Here is an 18,228-nt window from a genome sequence, read left to right on the forward strand (position 1 = left end):
ATGTTTACCTCATTCTGCTTGCCTGCTTCTTCCTGCATTTTGGTCCTCGTTCCTTGGTCCACTTCACAGTCAGGGCCTTTAGACAAACACACAGGCTGTGGGGCTCTCCAGCACGTTGATTTTTGTCGGTGTTGTATTGAATTCTGTTTTCATCTGTTCCCCATCTACCTAACCCTAACCAAGCATTAACACTATATACTCCACTCTGTGGTTCGGGTTAAGGTTTGGTACACATTTTAACAGGAGGAAAACAGGGGGAACTGACTTTGACACATCAACGGCGGTTGCATACATTTCTCTGGCTGTGCTCTGTTGCGGCTCTCTAAGCAGTCTGAGTAGAGCTCCCTGCGCCCCTTGCGTGGGCCACGCCGCTGCCTGGATGTGTGAGGCTAGATGAAAAAAAAGAGGACACGCCAAATCTCTAGATGAGCTGCAGCCGTGCCCAAATGAATGAGTGAGATTCCTCTTCGTCCCGTTTCAAGCAGGCGCACGCACCCAATGGGCACAGCACTAGTTCAGTTAATATGAGGTTTTTATATTTGCTGGCCATTTTGAACTCTTTGGCATATTTATGGCTGAATAAAGTCCTCTCAGCCAGCTACATTTTTTGGAGTATTAAGCACTGTGGAATCAGCAATTGTGAAGTTGTGGTGTTTGCTTTTAAAAGATGCAATCCCAGGGTGAGAGTCTGGTAATAGGACTACAAAGACTTAATACAAATTATAACTTTCCAAGACTGTTTTCCTTTTTATGTCACTCAACGTGCATTATTCAAAATTCTTGCTGGAAACACGGTGGAACAAAATGCCTAATAAAAGATTTGGAAATCCTTTTTAGGAGCATCCCAGTTAATACCAGCGCTCTCTAGCTCATCTGAAACAACCCAGGCAGAAAATGATGCCATTCAGTGGGACATTATACTCTAATCAACACCGAGGAGCTGAAAGTATTTTACTTCAAATGTGTTAAACTCACTTTTAATGGAAAATCACACAATGAAGAGTAAATTATAGGTAGCTTTTAATACGTGCAAAGTGCTTGTTTTTCTTGTTTTTTTGGAGACACATGAACAAAAGAACAACATTTCCTTCACTGGTTGGCATGTGGTGTCGGAATGACTCAGCATGTGTGTGTGTGTGTGTGTGTGTTTTTCTTAGTCTGAAGAAAACAGACAGACATTGTCATAGGTGACAAAAGGAGAATATTTGTCTTCTAGTCTCACGTCTCTGCTGAAATAAAAGAGGCATATGACTGATCTTTGAACAGCCTGGATGAGAAAGGAAGAATTCCAGGGATTGTTACCCAGCTGGCTCAACAGGGACGTCTAGGCCATCACAAAAAAACAAAATACAAATAACTTGCTGTTCTCCATCTTTCTTAATCACTCCTTACCTCCCCCTCTTATAGCACTGCATAACAGTTTAACAGATTTACAAGGTGTGCTGTGCTTCATAGGCTACACTAACCAGAACACCCCAGACACCCTGGAAGTCAAATGAAATATTTGGTTTTGCTTTTTTAGTACTTGTGTGGTGTTCTTATTTTTGTTACACAATCAATGTCCCCGGGTTAGGTGAACCCACCGCGGTATTAGGCTTTTAAATCAATACAGACATAAAATTGTATGTCCAAATACCTAACAGATGTTTCTTTTAGCTAAAATAGCAAAGATATATGCAGTACATCATTTATGCTTCATATTTGTGATTTACCATCGTAAGATCACATAGATGATATTTTTTTTTGTGAGAAAACAAGAAAATTCAGTTATTAAATTTTTTTTTTTAACATTAGTGGTGCTTATTTCTTAGAACGTAGTCCCAACAGGTGAAAGTGCTTGAAATGTAACAATTTTGTAACAATTAATTTGTTAATCACGTTATTGTTCATGTTCTTTACAGAAAATGAGCCAAGGCCTATAAGTTTGAGTTAGAAAAAATTATAGATAGCATGATTTTTCTTTTAGCAAACATGGAATACGGGTCCAACAGAGCCGGACAACACACAACATTTAAGCTGAAATGATGGTTAAATATTGTGAGGGCACTGCTGGTTTGGAACCATGCTCCTTTTCCTATGTTGAGGTAGTTAGATCTATAAAACATGAGGAATACATTACTGTATGTTAATAATTACCTGAGGAAAACCATCATCCTTTAGTCGTCACCAAATGTATTTCCATCCAACTATTTTTATACGCAACTGTGATTGAAAAAGCAGAGCAGAAATCTGAAAGACAAGTTGCAATATCATTGAAAAGGTGTTTTTTTTCTTGTGTGATGTACAAAAGTAGCTGTGTCAATGAGTTTGACAGTGCAATGAAACAAACTAAATCGAATCCATCATGAACTCAACACTCCGTCTTCTACTGGAGAGGCGGAAAATGCCAACAGACGAAAACATGTCATCTGTGAGGAGCAATTAGGAGACTGTAACCTTTTTCTCAAGTGAATACATGTAATGAACATGAATGTCATATTTATTTTACATTTTCCACATTGTTTCTGTTCATTAAGGGGTTTAAATGACGCTCTTAAATCATATCATATTATTGCAGCTTCTTACAATAAAATACACATTATTATCCCAGAGGGACAATCTGTCGCTTCACAATATAAAACATAAAAAATCAACACAAAGCATAAACATAATATCAACGAAGCATATTAAGACTAGGTATGGGGATTGTTCATTTTGATTCCATCTTTGAGAATTTTTAACAATTCTCAAAGATGAGTCTTTATCGATGCTTTTCTATTATTTGGTGGAAAGATAAGACGACAATTTCTAAATCTTTTACAGAAATATAATTGCTTTAGATGCAAAAACTGTGTCTGTGACTGTTCGATTTCTTCGGTCTCTGTCGCTGTTTTAACCTTTTGAGCCCTAAAAGGTATTTTTGACAACTTTTGTTGATATCTGTAACTATTCTGCCCTCGGGGTGATTCCTCTTGACTATGTACAGTCTTTGTTTCATCTGCAATGACGGACCAGCCTTTCATTGGTTGACAAGACGTAACAACAAGCTTTTGATTGGTCAGCATGGTCTCCAGTGAGCATCATGGGAAAATCTAAATGGCCGTAAGCACCAAAGCTAGCAACGATAAACAACTGAAAATTCATTCATTATGGACATAAAGTGTATACATTTTGTAAGAACAGTTTTGGATTTATTGCACAAAGACAACGTTTTGTTGTCGTATACAACAAGTCGGGCTCACAGGGTTACCAAGCTGATTAAGCACAGATTTGTGTTATGTTTAGTATGATTTGTGGTGGGGAACTGAGTCTTTACGCACACACGGTGGACGTCAAAATTTTTTCCGGTTGGCGCACTTATCTATTTTTAGAACCTCGGCCCTTATTCATTTTCGGGTTTTGAGAAATTTTTAACTGGGTTCTAATAAAAGCGCATCTCAAGACCCATACCTAGTTAGGACCGAAAAAGAAGGACACATACACTGTACTGTCTGCAAAGGTTTAATGACACCTGACTGCAGGATTAGTGCTACCAACTGTTTATCTCAATGGGCCCAACTCCTAAAATTCACATAACAGACATATGAAGAAATGCCTTAACTTGCGTTTTCTTTTGAAGAGTTTCTGGAAGTGCAGTGTTACATCTGCATGAAACTTGGATGAAAACGTTACTACTATTTGATATAAGACAGACTTGTGGGTCTGTTGAAATGCTTGTGGATGGAATGAATGCGTTCCTTCATGTGTGGATTCCTCTTTGTCCTTACAACTGGTTTGAATTATCCTGACATGAACAGGAGACAATGAATAGAGAACATGAAATTTATGATTGTGTGCTGTGTGCTCACATGTAATCAAGCCCAGAGCACATAAATATGACTTCATCACAGTAACGACACCCAAGGGAATACAATTTGGTTAGACTTCATGGAGGTGGTCAGTGGATCCGCACGTTTTCCTTAGCAGAAAATGGAGTTGATTGTGCAGGTCAAAGGTGACTGGGTTCCATCACAAAGCAATGAAACGAGGCTGTGGTCTGAGGCGCCCACATCATTTAAATTTAGGACGTGTCTGATGAGCCCTGACAGGCCGCGGTTATTCCAGTGGGGCGAGCTGCTATTGTTGCCAGCACAGATGTGGAGGAAGTTAAGCATGAACATGTGGTCCGGGAAATCACACTCAGGCACACACGCGCATGCAATGACATCTGTGCTGACCTATTCATGCTACCTTGAGTGCACGCAAACCGTGGTTTCAAAGGGACTGTGCTGATGTTCCCTCCCACCTGCTCCTCTGGGAACAAGAAATATGGATCCCTGGAATGGCCTGTTGTTCACCTCTGTCAATGCATTCCCCTTACATATATATATATGTGTATATATCACACGCCTCATGGGTCCCAGTGGAGCAACACTATAAAGACTGACATGGGTGTGGAAAATCACATCAAGAGAGGTAAGTGGGCGACTGAACCAGAAGAGGAGGGAATTTGACTTAAGTTGATGGAGGAAGGTGAAAAATCGGCACAATGGTAGGGGATGGAGCTCAAGCAGTACGTAAAATATAGTGCAGAGTGGGCGGAGGAGTGTCAACAGCAATAAAAGTAGACTTGTCTGATGAGAAAGATTCAGATGAGGGTGGGCTAGCATATGAAGCAAGAGTAGCTGTAAAAGCATTTTGTATTTTTCAGACGTTGAAGCTTGGATGTGTGTGGTACCAAAAACAGGAATTATGTGCAAAAAAAATAGGCAATAACACAAAAAATACTTGCAGTTTGTAGCATTTGACTCTCCGTTTCATTAAAGATTGGCAGCGATATAAAAAAGGCATGAAGTATGTATCCATCACAGGACATGAAGAGGAGACAAAAGAAACATGAGGTCCACATGGTAAATCTGCTCTGTACATTCAGGGAAAGTGGCCTTTGCAAACAACTGACATCGGAGTGATGACGGAAACAAAGCTTACCCCATATGCACCTGGTTTTAACAAGATGTTTGCATCAAGATGTTTTCTGGATAAGGTCATCTTGTAGTTCTTTGTATTTATTCCTGGTATTAATAAGTTCTTATAATCTTTGTTTTTCCCATATTGTAATCGTATCTCAGTATGCGAATGAGGCAGGCAGAGCTGACAAACTCAACATACATGATTCTGAGCAATTTTTCCATGATCACAAGTTTCCTTTCCACTTAAAAAAAAAAAAAAAAAAAAAACATTATTTGTGTGTTGTTACACTCAAGTATTAAAAATCATGGTGCTCATTTGACTACAATAATTAAGTGCTTTGACAAGCCACTTTTACTAACATAACCCAATATCAAAAATTTGCCTCATGGACATTTACTCTTTATGTAATCCGTAGAACATATGACACCTTTTGTCCTTTCAACTGACCTTTTGTCCTTTCGACCCTCACTTTGGATAAGGAACGCCCCCCCCCATCCCCCCAAAAAAACTTTAACATGGAAAACAACCTCAGGGGGATTTCTATGACCGGCTCGCAGGACACAACAAAGGAGAGACATGCACGCCAACTGGCAATAATTAAAGGGAAATGCAAACAAAATGTCAATGGGTTGTGAAAGGCAAGATTGGTGGTGTATGAGTGTGTGTGATTTCAACCACCAATGGGATGAGCATGTTGTCAAAAAGAAGCAACGCAGCAAAGCATCTGAGATTGGTGAAGGGGATGGGATCAGCACTTTGGCCTCCAGGAATACGTAGTCTGGAAACACTGGCCGGTGGTTTCCAGCAGACATGGCAAAAGTACTTACTTCCTGTTCTTAAATAGAAGAACAGATACTTGTGTTGAAAAATACTCTGGTAAAAGTAGAAGTACTAATTTAACTTCTTCACTCAAGTAAAAGTAACAAAGAACAGGCTTGGAAATGTACTTAAAGTATAAAAGTCAAAGTAGCCTTGCAAATGGCAACTATTTTTTATACAAAGCTACCTGGACCACTCACTGTTCCTAGAGTGCACACCGAGAAACTTCAGTGGACATGGAAAAAAGGCTTTTTATATTTTATTGACTACATTTTAAATAGAAAACATCCCATACAGAATATGATTGTGAAAGAGACTGGGACTCTAGGTTATTACTATTCTGAGAAGTAAGAAATTAATTCAGTTGTGATTCTGTGAGAATTCACAAATCCCTCTTTTTAATCTTCCCCTTAACACTTAAAGGAATCTCCATGAATCTGTGTGTGCTGAAATATGGCTTTTGGAAAGAAAATGAGGGATAAAATATGAATAAATAGACAATTAAGAAGAGTTATGCAGCACACTGACCAGGAGTCATTCTTGATGCCTACGTCTCTCTCAGATAAGGCCGAGGATGATACCTAAGTTTCCATCCACTTGTCAATCGAACTATCTGAAGTTGGGTAAAAACAAAGTCATGCAAATAAAGCTGGTGAAACTGCTTGAACGGTTCATTAAGATCAACGTGCAACCTAGCTAACAGGTGAAGAACACACACATCAACATCACTAGTTATCTTCAAATGTGCAAGAACTACAGTCCAATACAACAACAGGATTAAATGAACTGATAACACAAGTTATATGATTTACACTTCTCAAAGACGCACACACACAATCTCAGCTGATTACCCTCTGGACAGCTAGTCTCTTTTTCTTTTTTCTCACTTTTTTCTCTCTGGGGCGCGCCGCTCCACCCGCGGTGTGAGGCGGGTGTCCGCTAATCTCTGACATGCACTCACTATCTGATGGACGAGCTCTTGTACAAAACAAAAGTAACGCGCCAAGGAGTAAGGAGTAGAAGTAAAAAGTCGGCAAAAAAAAATAGTAAAGTAAAATTATCTGAAAAATCCACTTGAATACAGTGAAGTATTTGTACTTTGTTACTTCCCATCTCTGGTTCCCAGTTACATTGTTAGCACACACACACACACACACACACACCCACACACACACACACTTAAAGTTTTTATCAGCACCTTGGTGCTGACACACAGCACTTTGGTCAGCTTAGGCTGTTAGGAAGTGTTGAATGTGTTTTTTTGATAAATGTTAATCATTTAAAAACGTTTCGACGTTCTGTGCAGATTGTCTCCTTTCAATGATTCCTGAAAATCCTACGCTGAGTGGCAGGACACATTTTGACAGGTACAGTGGGGATTTTTCCAAATGCCTTCATCATTCTTTGTGAAGCATTGCACACATTTTTGTAGGGCTCAAAAACTCCTACAAAATTCTAATTGTCATTCTTTATCTTTCTGGCTGTAAGTTTATTGTGATCTGGGAAAGGTTAAACACTTTTTTTATTCCTTATGTGCAAATGAATTTATGAATTTATGTCTTTGCTACATTATTTTTAAACTTTCATCTTTAACCTTAAAGAGACCCTGTTATACTCCTTTTCAGCATTATGTTTGTACTCTTGGGGTCTCCTAAATTGGGTTTATTGCTTGGATGTTAGAAAAAAACAAGTGTTTCATGTTGCCCATTGCTGCAGGTCCTCTGCCTGAAACGCTCCATCTGAGCTTTTGGCCCACCTTTACGAAAAGCCCAGTCTGCTCTGATTGGTCAGCTGTCCCACTCGCTTTTAATTGGTCAACCAAATTCAAACAAGCCACTGGGCGGGCTGTGTTTTCTCAGGCAGCACAATCAGTAACATCACTGATAAAGTCATTTTAGGCGTTTCAGGCAGAAAAAAGGGCTGTCTGTGTTGTACATCTATTACATACACACAAATACTACATAACACCTTACAATTTACGTAACATAAACATGAGCTGTTCAAACCAGCACATTACTGAAGGTAAGTTAGGTAAGTTTAATTGTGTTGAATCAACTAAGAAGGCTGCGTGTTTTTTCTAACCGAGAATTTCCTCCTGACCAGACACACCACTGTTCTTGTGGTTGTTAGGCGAGTACTTCCCTTTCTGTGTTTTCTGAGGACTTTTTTGAGAAAACCCCTACTGCACACTGATTGTTGAAACCCTGTTAACATCCACCGGTCGCTGGCAAAACATTTTGCAGTCCACTTAATAATCAGTTTACTTATTGCTTAAAGCTGCATTTACTAGTTTGTCATCCCTCTGCACTGAAGACAGCCGTCGCTCGAGGCATTGTGTTTGTAGGCTGTCCGTCCGTTTCTGGGGAACACGATGTCTCAGGAACAGCTTAGGGGAATTTCTTTAAATTTGGCACGAATAGATAGATGGATAGATAGATAGACAGATGGATAGATAGATAGAGGGATTGATAGATATAGATTTGATTTTTATTGATCCAAAAAAATGGGAAATTCCAGTGTCGCAGCAGCAAAAATATTGGACACACAGCACACATACAGAATTAACATGAAATAACAGGACACAATATAAGAATAATTTAAATATATACAAGTTGAGGATAAAAAAAAAGTGTACAACTGTTCGACAAGTATTGATAAAGCTGAAGATAACCAATATTGTATGTAAATATAGTGCAAGTTGCACTTTGTGCAGTCATGATGTCTGTGAGTCTTATCTACCACTCAGTGATGAAGAGTTAAAAAGTTGCATTGCCTGTGGTAGGAATGATTTCTTGTATCGGCCCGTGCAACATCACAGCTTTGGGAGGTTGTTAGACAAGGTGCTCCTCTGTTGGACCAGTGAGGGTGGGGGGGGTGGTTGTCCATGATAGATAAGTTTGTTCAGTGTCTCCTGTTTGCAGCAGATCACGGAGCCAGCCTTCCTGATCAGTTTGTTCAGTCTGTTTGTGTTGCTGGCTCCGATGCTGCTGCCCCAGCAGACGGCGGAGGATTACAGCCACTTGGACTCAAGGATGACCCGATTAGATTTTTTTTAATCAAATGATTCAGTAGGAAATACGTTTGATAAAAAAAAAAAAAAATGCACTTCTTACCTTTTATTGATTTCATTCACATTTTTCACTGCAGTTCTTATATTTAATAGTCTGGAGAGACATAGATGTAAACTGCAAATTGATTGGTTGGTAAAAGAATACAAACGTGAACTGGTCATTTTGGTTGATTTTTATACATACAGGATATTAAGGGGAATAGGCCTGTAGGAGGCTAAAAAAAGTATATAGGCTCTTCTTTCTGGCCACCTGGTGAATGTAAGACACAACAGCCGTCTCTTCAGCCACTAAATGTTCCATTAACAGCTAATTAACATTAACAGAAGAAGCTAACTTCTTCTGTTATTTGGAGCAGAGCAATACTGTAAATTGGGTTAATCAAAGCTTTTCATTAAGGAACCGAGAGGCTCGTCCACAACCAAAAACAGCACCTCTGATTCCTACTTCAATCATTTATCATCAAGGCATTTACACATGCAAAGATTTAAGGTTTCAAGGAGCAACATTATTGTTCATTTGCAGACATGTTTTTTTTATCTCTCTCTCTCTCTCTCTCTGGCTAGTTTTGGTCTCCACAACCTCCAAAAGGAAATGATTTAGCTGCTAAATGATCAAATATGTTCAATATCTAGCTGCCAATTTCTGCCTGTCATTTGGTGCTGGTAGAGCCCGTCTAAGGAGAGCCTGTTCCCTCCCTATCAAGCCCCATTGTATTGAATTTGGTTGCAGTTCCAGCAGAGTTCCACTTGGGGTAATAGCGTGTAAGTGCAAAACAAATGGGAGTCTATGGAGGTAGATGGGAACATTTTTCTCTTTTGCCTGATTGTCATTAAGAAATTGCAGATTTGATTGTAGTTTTTGCAAGTTTACCATGAATTGTAGGTCAAAAGTTGAACGAACGAGTACTTAGGTCCTTTAAATTTCTTACAGGTTGAGTGAAAACCAACAGACTCAGGAACAGTTACTTCCCACAAGCCATCACTCTGATGAACAGCTGACTTCTTACTCACAGTGTCAGGCTCAATTCTGGTCAATAACCCAGCAACACTGTCTCTAAACAGCACCTTTTCACTGGGTCCACTTATGATTCCACTTAGTATTTAGTCATCATTCTCATTCTCATATCTCACGTATTATTTATTATTTATTCATCATTCTCAATTCCAGAGCTGTTCATACTGTTCATGTTGTAATATAATAACATAATACTATTTATTTCAGCACCCTTTGCACTATGCTCCACATTTAAAATAATAACTATCACAAGTCACTCATGCATACTTTGCATTCATTGCGCTATTGCCTCTGTATTGTTTCTGTGTGTTTCAGTGTGTATATATTAAAGAAAGCTGATTCCAATTCTGCAACCAGTTCAGAAGCCGGAAGTTTCCAAAGAGTAGGAGTTGTCCCCTTATTAACTTGTCACGCTGCCCTCACTCCTATTGCCAATCGCTTTGTCGCATCGCTCAGTATTTGCATAAAATAGACTTCTTTTCTATTTTGGCCCCGCCTTGCTGGGGACAAAATAACAGCCACTCCCATTGACAATGAACGATAGCCTGTCACTTTGTCTCTGTCTCTTGTAGCATGTGTGACTGTAGCGTAAAGCTCTATACAGCTGAGGGGAACTGCTGAGTTAGGGGGTAATTCCCTGTGGGTTCGTCAGTGCAAGCATCTGCATTTATATCACACAGCCATTTGATCCATCACTGGAGTTATGTCTCACTTGTCTGAAAGCTTAAAAGCTCTTGTTATTTTTTAGTTCATCTACATAGCCTTCTATGAACCTTTTCAGCCTACTTCATGAAAGTCGCCTGTAATAATAGTAAAATCAGGTACACTGTTTCAGCTCTAAACCATTGTTTTCCCCTGCAGTTACTCCGCAGGCAGTTTCTGTAAGTAACTCAGTTCTCCTTGAACCTGTCTCATTACATTAGGGTTGAACATGCATTGGTGGTGCTGTTAAACAAACTTTATTATTTCACATACTAGCCTTTTTTTGTTTTGTATTTGTTCTGTATTATTCAGTCTCTGACAATTCAGTACATAAAGTAAGGTTTTTCTAATTAAATAGTTTTTCTGTGTTTGTTAGGTAAATGGGAGTATGAAATCGAGAAACTGTAGATGTTCTAAAACAAAACAAAGACAGGAATTATACTTGGCCATAATCATTTCACTGCACAATGCAAACTAGCTATAGGCCTTACCCCGGGTTTCCACCAACTGCTCCACCAAAGGGCACAGGGCGGACAGTGCGGGACAGGAATTCGAGCACAGAAGAAAATACATCTGGTTAATTTTCTCAATAAAACACACTGTGCTCACGGCGGATCATATTTCCCTGCAGTACACCTTAAAAACGTCATAACAAACGGAGACAGGCCTAAAGTCAACAGAACAGAGGATTTGTGGTTCTGTTTATAGAATCTAGATCCTGTTATATCGCGCGATCATACATGAATTCGCGACAGTCATGGCGGCAGCCGTTCCGCAACAAATCTGGATCTGGTGGGAATGGACGGCGGAGCACGGAGCTGCACGATCCCAGATCATGTTATAGCATGATCTGAAAAAATTACAGCCTGCAATGAGGGTCCTTTCATACACCGTGGGTGGTTATTACGGCGCAGAGGTGATGCGTTTTTGAGAGCGGTTTGATTGACACAACTTTTCATGAAAGCTTTTATTTTTAATTGCATCTGTCTTATCCATCTTACATCTGCCTTATAAATGTAAGGGATCCTAGCAGGTTGGCAGTTAGCAGTTTTCATTTTCTTCTAAACGTTATCAGCTTTTTTGCATTTATACACAGCTGCTTACGAGCATAATAGGGTATGTGGTAGATGGAAGAAAAACAACATCCCTTGGGAAAATAAGAACAGTGAGACAAGTTGATTTATGAAATTACTTTTGTTTGTTAAAATACAAAAAACAATGATTCAGTTTAGTATTTAATATGACTAAGAAAGAAATCAGAGAAGACATAGAAGAAGAAATTGGGAGTTTTTTAAGAAGAGTGGTTGACAGTGGCTGTGGTAAATGTCTTTGGAAAGAATTGTCGGGAGCTAGGTAAGTCTGCAAGTCTTATAGGAGAACATGTGACATTTAACTGACTACACTGCATCAATCATCAGACTGTGTTATGTGCCAAACTATCCGGTGAAATTAAAGCAACAATTGCTACAGTAATCAAAATTGTGAATGACATTCGCTCAACCTCAAGTCTACAGCAACCAGCTTTTCAAAATGTTGCTGCAGGAGCAGGAGGCTTAAAGGTCCCATGACATGGTGCCAAATTCTCTGGACAGGCAAAGCAGAGAAATGAGAGGTAACCTTGCCCCTTATGACCTCATAAGAAGCAGGATTCCAGATAGGTAGGCTGGGGGAATGCATATTAATGTTAAAAAACCTTATAAAGTGAAATGTTTATGTCATTGGACTTTTAAGGCTATGTTTACACTTGGCTTTTTTTTCACCCTACCAGCATCTGTTATATTCCTGTTATTTTAATCTTGTGGAGTAATCCGTATTATCTACTTTTTTGATGAATGTTGTTTGGCTATTACTCTTGTAATATCTAGCCAATCATATAGTGTTGTGGGTGGGGTGGATTACAAATTTTGAAACTTCTCACTCAAAGTGCAAAACTACACACCAAATCTTCAAAACCATAAGCTATTTCTCAGCCTTTCACTCAGTTTTCAATTGCATGAAACACTTTTTTCAAAACAGTAGACACAATTCTCTTCCTAAGACACAACAATCTAACAGCGCCGAGGAGCACACCCCTATATATGGGCTCCTGCTCCTCCAAGTGAGCTACCAGGACACCCAAACCCATTGTGCTTAACTGAACACTAATCAATCATTACTTTAGTACAGGCCTATACTATACAGTAGGTCAAAGGTCAGATCAATTGTTTTGAACAATGGACGCCAGCAAAACACAAAGAACAAGAGGAGGAGGAGGAGGAGGGAATAAGAGAAAGGAGAGCCATCTCTAATGAGATTATTTATCATGTGATCTACCACGGATTGACCATGACACAAGCCAATCTTGAGTAGCTTTACAGTGATGTCCCTAATTCAAACCTTCAGAAATGAGAATAGGCAGCTATTTATTGAGTATTACAACATTATGAATCAATCAGACTTTGTTTTGCACAAAGTGCCTCTTTCATCTGATTACTTTTACTCGAGAACATTCTAAATGTACAGTAGATATGAGCCTATGAAAGACAAAAGAGCTTTAGATTTGTGTACATGGTATATTGAAAAATGTACTATTATGAAAAAGGTGTTTACCATTTGATGCAAATGCTTCATTTTGAATGCAGTGCTTCATTTTGAAGGAGTTGTGAGTTTTGGGAATTGTGTGTAGAATTTTGAAAAAAAGGAGAAATAGTTTTGAAAATGTGTGTAAGCTAAGTGAGACTCAGTGGTGCCAAATTCCGGCCTTGATAATTGGTCGATGCCTAGGCAAAAAGCACCCACGGCCTCTAAAACAGCAGTCCACAGAACATTGGATGACTTCACTGATGCTGCGGCCATTATTTTTAGAGTCTTTGGCACTACCTGTATGAATGAGATAAGATGTCAACCTGCAGATTGTCAGGTTTCTGTGATAAATGAGAACAACTTATCATGCTTGACTTTAATCTTGTGAAAGTGTTCAGGCGGAAACAGAAGTGTGATAATCAAAAGAGCGACCTGTTGGGGATAACATCATTCCAATGATGTGTTTTCCTTTGACACTGGAAAGGCTCATTGTGGACATAAATACGACCCACTGCTTTTAAATGGGTTAATTAAGGCTGTATCATCGGCAGCAGATGATAGCACGAAAGCAGCCATCGGTCTAATTAAAGTGCTTAAAGCCCTGCGTTTGCCAGCCTAATCACACTACCATTATTGGGTTTTGCAGCATTTCTGCTGAGTACTCCAGTATTTGTGCTGTCGGTGTTTACATCTGCATCTCCTTGTTCTTATTACTGTTTGGGGAATATATTATTCTAGCTCTGGTATACATTTATGTCACTTTTATAACCCAATTCAGCATGAGGAAATGGAAAAGATTGCAAACCATAATAGGGTCATAAAGCAAATGCAAGCCTATTAAGGAGTTGTTCTTCAAAATCTCTCGTTTTCCAGAAAGTCACATCATTCTTGACTGCTTTAAATCACACAATCATTTAGTTCCATTCAGGAACCAAAAAGTTTACCAACAAGCTTAAAGCTATAGGGTGCGACTATTCTATATTAATTAACGTCCATTACATTTAAGCCATTGCAAATGAGTTGATACAAAGCTAATTACGCAGCTCCACAAAAGTATCTCTGTAAGGGCATGGTCTGGCGACGGAGCGATGGTGTTTACGTCACCGCTGGGAAAGGACGACAGCAACTTTCAGCTTTGGAGACAAAGAGGACATAAACATTACCTTAACATAACCTCGTCTGATGAGACCATCATAGTTTTTTATTCTTCTGGATCCTTGATTTGACTTGATAAACAATGCTAGCAACTGCGTGGAGGACGGGTGGGGTAGGTGCAAAATCACCAAAGGTTGAGTCATGTGGATGCGCCAACAGTGTTGTTGTTATTATATAATATACAACAATATACAACATGATGTGGTGGACTTTTTTAAATTTTAATCTGCAATGTGTATGAATATATAGACACACACACACACACAAACACTGTGAATATTTACAAAATACCATTATTGTGTTGCAATATGGCACCTCCTAACTACCTAACTATCAGTGTCGGCCTATGGGTGGTAATTGACTCACATACATTTTGGTCATTTGTTTCTCTTATACTGTGAACCTGTTACATGTTGAACAGTAGGCACTCCGTCGGTTTCTTGCTGAGAACCACGGCCTCAGATCTAAAGGTGCTGATCCTCATCCCAGACCATATCCCAGGCCCACGGAGTAACATTCCTCATGGCTTAGTGATTGTTTTTACTAAAGAATGCAAATTCTATAGCTAATATATGCTAATCCCTTAAAAGCCCTGCATCGTCAAACTGATTAGTTATCATCCGAGGTCTTGGAAAAGTTTACCATAGAAACCGCTAGTGGAACACTCACAAAAGCAAACTGTTGGTGAATCCAAGGTGGTACTATTCAATGTGAGTTATGATGCATGCTTTCTTTAGAGCTTCATATTGAGTCATTGAAAAGTTGCTCTGCAGCAGCAGGGCCGTATCTGATTCACTGGGGACCTGATCATATGCGGTCTTGTATCTGCCTAATCGCATAAGTGAGACTACGGAGTCTGGCTTTGGCCTGAGTCCTCTCAGTTTCCTGTCCTGCTGAACCTGCTTTTGTGTTTGAAAGGTAGACTGATCAATTTGGCTCCAACATCCTAACATCTGCTCAGTTAGTGTTCTTTTATGTGGAGGAAGTGTCAGTGTGGAGGGTAATTGCCTCTGGGCTCTCGCATCTGAACTCTGGGCAGTAAACAATGACCCCAACAATTGGGCTGTACTGCTGAAACGATGCAGGCATGTAGTAATTATCTTAAGTAATTGTCTTTTAAATGTTTGAAGTAGAAAGAAAATATACATATACGTTCATCAAATCCATCATCCCTGCACAGTGCCTGTAAAGCAGAGGCTGTCCGATCCATCATTAATAATTCTTTTTAGTCCTTTATCTATAAAGGATCATGTTATTAGAACATGATTCAATCCAAATACCTATGACAACATGATCTCCTCAAGTCCAGTGGTCACAAGCAGGCAAAACATGACAAACTCATCAATAAACTGATGTTTAACCCAATCTGGATGACCTCTCGTTGTACTAATAACTACTACAACAATAAATAAACTGATGTTTACAACTGGGGCTTGACCTAATGACCGCTTTGTTTACAGTGGCCATTCCAATCCTCCTTGCTTTGGACCAATACATCATTGTTGAATAGGAAAAAAAAAGCAAGTATCTAAAGAATTAATCAGACACACAAACAAGAGCCGACTTGGATCCTTTAGCAGTGTCTGCATAGCAAAGCGGGGACATCCACACATGTTCTCACTCCCATCGTTTAAAAAGCGACGCTTGGTTTGTTATTGACGCAAACATTGTCCTTTAGCGTCATTTTTAGATGCGCTTGGTGGGGATGTACATTTAACTCACATGTGGCGCATGAACGGGACAGTTAGGTTAAGGAAAAGATTGTGGTGGGAGTTTTAGTGAAACACGGTGTTGATTGACCCATCCACCTTCTCCAACCAAGCTCCTTACACGGATTTCAGGTCTTTAACACTACGTCATCAGATTCTTTCAAAGCAGATCAGAGAAACTACCGATGGACATCTCTCTGTGGACAGCCTCCTCTGCTCACCGTTGTCCAGAGGCGTAGCCAAAAGTTCTGGGCCCTGTAAAAAGACATTTTCTATGGGTCTCTCCCCAACAGGGTGACACCCCTGTCTTTGTCTGTGGAGCGCCCAACGTCTATATCTCCTCAAGCAGAATTATCACTGCTTCCGGGCAGTCCATGAAATGGTGATGTTATTAAATCTATTTATTCGTGTACAGGGACAATATTTTCTCATTTTGGTGGTGAGAAGGAATGTTAAACTAATGTATTTCAATCGAAAGCACGACTACGGTAGTAAGTAGTATTGAAAACCCCAGTGACGGTTCCTTTCCCGGTTGATCTTTTCCTAACCATGACCGTCCAGTTGTTGTAGCATGTCCAGCGTGGGGCTGTCTGTCTGCTGTAGTGTGGCGTGTCATTACCACAGTGTTGCGTCCTCCTGATACCGCGGATCGTGGCCCGGCGGCCATTGTTGCCACCGCCTACCGCGTGTGGCATTTCCTTTCCCTGTTGTTGCGTCCTCCGGAGACCCTGGATCGTATCCTGGCGGCCATCTTTCCCCGTTCTTCTTCTCCTAACCACAACCGTCCAGTTGTTGCAGCGTGTCCCACGTGTGGTTGTCCGTCCACCGGCAAGTTCCGTTTTATTTCCCAGTGGTCGCGTCCCCCAGAGGCCGCAGATCGTGTCCCGGCGCCGCCTGTTCATTTTGTGGTGACCCCACGAAATAAACAATAAAATCATGTCCCTGTTGACGGACCAATAGGTCAAAATAACGTCACCATTTCGCAAACTGCCATGAGACAGTCCAAGAGAAGTGGTAGGGAATGAATTAGTTGAGATTTGACATTAGTATCAAATTTTCATTTGCTGACATCTGAGGAGTGTTAACACAGGTTGTGAGCAGAATTGCCAGTCACATGAAAACATTTAGGTTTCAGTCTGACAGGACTTGAGAAAAAAAACAAAAAACTTTCATCCATAAAATGTCAAAGGTTGAAAGCTGAAAAAAGTGTCCTCAGAGTTTGACAGTTTTAAGTGTTAGCCCAGTTCTGCGACGTTCTGAAACCTGCCAGTTCACACTAATGCAACGTATCATCTCCATAGCAACTCGTTTTGTACTTCCTTTCTAACTTTAAGCTATTTGTAGCTGGACATATAATTTTTTTTGTCTAAATGTGAATGTGGATATTGTTAGTGATACTGAGATGCTTGTTACAGGTACACTACTAGTGATGAATCGGCGATACCAGGTTTTGTTTCTCTGATGACACTGCCTGTGTGGTGTAAGCGTGGTGTGTCTGTTGCGTGTCAGTTGCGTAGCGGCCGCGTGACATTTTCTTTGTCTTTGCACACCAGAAACGCTGCTGCTGTAAAAAAAAACATCACATGATTTGGATCACTCTTTTTCCACACATTTACTGCACTCAAGCAGTAGAACACTTCATCTCAAACATAAATATTTATTGATTTGAAAACAGCAAAGACAATGTTGGAAGTGTTGACAACTAAATAGTTATTATCATTATTACATATTTCCGTATTGACAGGTGCAACATTTGATAGTTATTATTTTTTAAATTACATTTCTGTCTGCATTTATGTCAAAACCTAGAGACTTTCAAACATCAAATGTCATTCATGAAATGTTTTCGTGTCAAAATGACCCATACACATCTTTACGTATTATATTATAACTAGAAACGCCTCCAACAAGCAATATTTGTGATCTCTCTTCCAGCCCTCCTGCTGGGTAAAAAAGCCTTCTGGCATTCCACATTCTCTGTGAGATATTTTGAATAATAGCAACACCCTGCACCATCCTGTTGCCATCTGTTCACAGAGCCAAAGAAACAGGTTTGTCTCTTTCCAGGGGGTAAATGCCATTCAATATCAGTTAGGATCAAAGAGTGGCAGACTGATTCTGGGCCTCCTGGGTAACCATGTGCTGGTAATTACACGGAAACTCTGGCCTGGGGGCTCTGAGCTGAGACAACAACCATAGGGTGGAGGGGCCAGGGACCAGAGCGTAAAACCTGCACACAATGTTCTCGAATAGGAGATCTGTCTTTA

General features: G+C 40.0%; 1 long non-coding RNA gene across 1 annotated transcript; it reads right to left on the minus strand.

The window, feature by feature from the left end:
* Window positions 1–1,451: 1,451 nt before the first annotated feature.
* LOC117952526 lies at window positions 1,452–17,864 on the minus strand. The gene is made up of 3 exons (XR_004658438.1): window positions 17,688–17,864; window positions 16,443–16,444; window positions 1,452–1,461 (listed from the first exon to the last, which is right to left on the minus strand). It is a non-coding gene; the product is annotated as an uncharacterized LOC117952526 (long non-coding RNA).
* Window positions 17,865–18,228: the final 364 nt, after the last annotated feature.

The sequence above is a fragment of the Etheostoma cragini genome, chromosome 11 (assembly GCF_013103735.1).
Source record: "Etheostoma cragini isolate CJK2018 chromosome 11, CSU_Ecrag_1.0, whole genome shotgun sequence".
Classification (NCBI taxonomy): domain Eukaryota; kingdom Metazoa; phylum Chordata; class Actinopteri; order Perciformes; family Percidae; genus Etheostoma; species Etheostoma cragini.